Genomic DNA, 4,308 nt, shown 5'->3' on the forward strand with positions numbered 1-4,308 from the left:
GCCTTCCTGTCCATCACCAGCTCCTGGAGTTCACTCAAACTCATGTCCATCGAGTAGGTGATGCCATCCAACCCTCTCATACCCAAAAATAAATCAAGATTAGAACAAGAGGATGGGGGAGCCTCCTGGGAAAGAAATAGAAATAAAATATTATCTGAGGGCTTTTGTCGTGGCCCAGTGGTTAAGAATCTGCCTTGCAATGCAGGGAACATTGGTTTGATCCCCAGCCCAGAAAGATCCCACGTGTCTTGAAGCAACCAAGCCCTTGAGCCATAACTACTGAACCTGGGGACCCTAGAACCCACACTCTGCAGCAAGAGAAACCACTGCAGTGAGAAGCCCACTGCAACTGGAGACTAGCCCCTGCTTGCAGCAACTGGAAAAAACTCATGTGCAGCAGCAAAGACCCAGCACACCCATAAATAAATAAATAAAAATTTTAAAAAAGAAACATTATCTTACATGTTTGAGTACTTGAAAAATACTGATATTTGAGAGATAAGGTGGACAATGTATCAAAGACTCTTGAGACATTAGGAAGTTACCAATATTAATGTTAATAAATGACAATATAAGGCAAATATTAATGCTGGGGAAAACGGTGTTTAACAGGAAAAAAACATGATTCTGAAGTGTCAACACTGACATAGTCATAAAAATATAAACACTGAATATCGATTTAACTTAAAATTGTGGTATAACTACATTGGGAGAGTGGCAGATGTAAGGGAAGTAGGATTGGTGGTATAAGAGATGTAAATCTCCATTTACCATAGCAGGATATTAATAAATAAACTTGAACTTGATAAATGAGACATACCAGTATAAGTGGATTATTTACAAACATGGAGGTAAATACCAGAAAAAAGTGTAAGTATTGAAAAGAATTTCATCTGGGGAATAAAATGGAGATGGGTTAGGGGTTATAGTAAGAGACTGTATTTTTAATTGGCTATTACTTTACTAAAATTTATTCCTCTCTTTTTCTCCTCCTCCCTCTCCTGGCCCGTTGTCTTCCTTTCTTTCTTCCTTCTCGTCTTTGTCTCTCACACACACATATATCCACACATCTATGAATTAAGAGTTTGTGTGTCCAAGCGCAACTTGACACTTGAAAAGAAAGGAAACCAAGAACAAAGACTGATTTCCAATTCTATCATACCTTAGCTTATAGGGTTTATTGCCTTGACAGCTAAAAAACCTTGAATGGAGATGAGAAGATTAAAGTCCAAGACACTGGCAGCTCTCTGGGACGTTGCTCATTGGGTTCAGGTTAGTTCATGACTAGAACTGGGGCTGTTGGGGTGCTTTTGGGGGTGCTTTGGGTGGGAGATCATAAATTAGGGTGCTTGGAGCAGCACACAACCAGTTTTGATCTGAGTTCATATAGTGTCCATGTGCAAGTTATTATAAAATACTCTTTCTCAAGACATTTATTGCCACATGCCAAAAAAAATCATAGTAATGAATATATGTCGGTGATGACTATGGACACGAACAGAGCTCTCTGGAATTGCATAATCCAGCAACAGCCCTACTGATAATTAGAGGTAAGGAAAGGATGGATGAGGATTGTGAGGGCTCTGAAGGAAAACCTTCCCTGTTTCATCATTTCCTTACGATAATTAAACAAATGTATGGAAATGTTTGGTAGATTCTTTTCCCCTAAACCAAGGAGCTGTAAAGATGAAAAGATGTAATTCATTTCTATTAAATTAAATCAGCTTCTATTAAAGAGCAAAGCTCAAGATAAACATTCAGTAATAACAATAAATAAATAACTGACCTGTTGAAAATTATAAAATCTTCTTCACTTTCTGTTACCTGAATTGCATTCCTTTCACCTTTGGGAAATGTAGAGCTAGAGATCTCTTGTCAGCCTGTCTCAGGTTGAGTCCTAGCAGCTTTACTTTCTAGTTCCTAATCTTAGGCAAGTTATTTAACATTTCTGAGCTCAGTTTCTTCATATGAAGAATGGAGTATATATGATACTCCACAGAGTTCTTATAGGATTAGATGAAAAAATGTATAGTAAGTATTCTAGAAACTGGCACAGAGCAAGCACTCGATGAGTTTTACAGTTATTACTAATCCAGACAATTTGTTATTGTTGTTTAGTTGCTAAGCAGTATCCAACTCTTTTGTGATCCCATGGACTGTAGGCCACCAGTCTCCTCTGTTAATGGGGTTTCATCACCTTTAGTCATATTCTTATATAACAGTTGTATCAGATGGGATTAACATTTGGCAGCTAGTAACAACCAACAAAAATAACAAATTCTTTTTTAAAAAAATTATTTTTGGTTCCGCTGAAGCTTCATTGCTGTGTTTGGGCAGAAGCTGCTCTCTAGCTGTGATCCATGGGCTTCTCATTGCTGCGGCAACTCTTGTTGCAGAGCCAGGGCTCCAGGCCCACAGGCTCAGTAGTTGTGGTGCAATGGCTTAGTTGCTCCACGGCATGTGGAATTTTCTTGGACCGGGAATAGAACCTATATCCTTTGCATTAACAGGCAGATTCTTAACCATTGGACCACCAGAGAAGTCAAAAAATATCAAATCCTTTAACTGCTTTTCTCTTAGGTAAAAGAACTTTGAGGATGGATACTTGAGATATCATAGGGGAATGCCAGAGTCATCCAAGACCCAGCTTGTTCCTATATTCCTACTCTGCCTTTTGTAGCAGGCTTTCATCTTCAAGGTTTTCTCATGGTCCAAGATGGCTGCTGAAGCTCTGGCCACCACGTCTGAGTTCCAGACAGGAAGCAAAAGAAAGAAGAGAAAGTAAGAGGGTGCCAGCAAGCTGACTGTTCCTCTATTAAGGATCCTTTCTGAATTCCATGTCTGGCTGTGTTGGGGGCTGTGAAAGGACTTCTTTAGTTGGTCATAAAGCTACTTGGAATAAAATCAAAGTTTTGTTATTAAGTCAGATGAGGAGAATGGGTATTGCTTTGGCAGCTAGCTTCTTCGACAACTGTAAACCAGGACCTTAACATTGCCATCATAATGAAGGTTTAATTGATCTAAACATGACTCCAAAATTATGCTGTCTTCATTTTGCCCTGAGTAAAGATATGTTTGAACCAATGGAATGCAAGTTTCTTTGAACTTGAGGTTAATTTACTTCAAGGTACAAAACTAAGATTTTTGAGCTCTGAAAGTAAGACAGGTAGCCAGTCATCTTTATTCTGCAGTTGGTACACAAATATATATATACACACACACGTATGTATGTATTTTGTCATCCTGTATTATTCGTGAATCACAGTTCAGTTCAGTTCAGTCACTCAGTCATGTCCGACTCTTTGCGACCCCATGAATTGCAGCACGCCAGGCCTCCCTGTCCATCACCAACTCCCAGAGTTCACTCAAACTCACGTCCGTTGAGTCGGTGATGCCATCCAGCCATCTCATCCTCTGTCGTCCCTTTTCCTCCTGTCCTCAATCCCTCCTAGCATCAGAGTCTTTTCCAATGAGTCAACTCTTCGCATGAGGTGGCCAAAGTACTGGAGTTTCAGCTTTAGCATCAGTCCTTCCAAAGAACACCCAGGGCTGATCTCCTTCAGAATGGACTGGTTGGATCTCCTTGCAGTCCAAGGGAGTCTCAAGAGTCTTCTCCAACACCACAGTTCAAAAGCATCAATTCTTTGGCGCTCAGCTTTCTTCACAGTCCAACTCTCACATCCATACATGACCACTGGAAAAACCATAGTGAATCACAGAATATCTCCAAATTGATATATAAGGGATGAAGTCAACCTATATATAAGGATCAACTCTTTCCTTGGCCCAATCATTTAAAAATGGCACAGCTAATTAACATGGAAATAAATATAGTCTTACAATTGACATACTTTTTCAGTAAGAATGTCCTAAGGAAAGTTCTTACGACATCACAAAATGTAATATGGCATAATACATAAAAATGTAACTTTCTTCTTATAAATTCTTACTTTTTATATAAAAGAGAATTTACATAATGACAATAACGTTTTTGGAAGAGAAAAATTATAATTCTCCTATGAGAATGAAAGTTTCATAATCAACATGGAGGCATCACTGGCTTAAAGGCATCTACCGAGGTCAAGGTAGATCCTGCTTGGCCTGGGATATTTCTAGTGTTAAAATGGAAAATCTAGGACTTCCCTGATTGTCCAGTGGCTAAGATTCCGCACTCCCAATGCAGGGGGCACAGGTTCAATCCCTGGTCAGGGAATTGGATTCCACATGCCACAGCTAAGAGTCTGCATGCTGCAACAAAGACCCAGTGTAGCCAAGTAAATAAATAAAAATAAATATATATTAAAAAAA

General features: G+C 39.3%; 1 long non-coding RNA gene across 1 annotated transcript; it reads left to right on the plus strand.

The window, feature by feature from the left end:
* Positions 1–245: 245 nt before the first annotated feature.
* LOC113902454 lies at positions 246–3,080 on the plus strand. Its single transcript, XR_003513826.1, has 2 exons — positions 246–1,272; positions 2,581–3,080. It is a non-coding gene; the product is annotated as an uncharacterized LOC113902454 (long non-coding RNA).
* The last annotated feature ends 1,228 nt before the right edge of the window (positions 3,081–4,308 follow it).

Source organism: Bos indicus x Bos taurus, chromosome 12, assembly GCF_003369695.1.
Source record: "Bos indicus x Bos taurus breed Angus x Brahman F1 hybrid chromosome 12, Bos_hybrid_MaternalHap_v2.0, whole genome shotgun sequence".
NCBI lineage: Eukaryota > Metazoa > Chordata > Mammalia > Artiodactyla > Bovidae > Bos > Bos indicus x Bos taurus.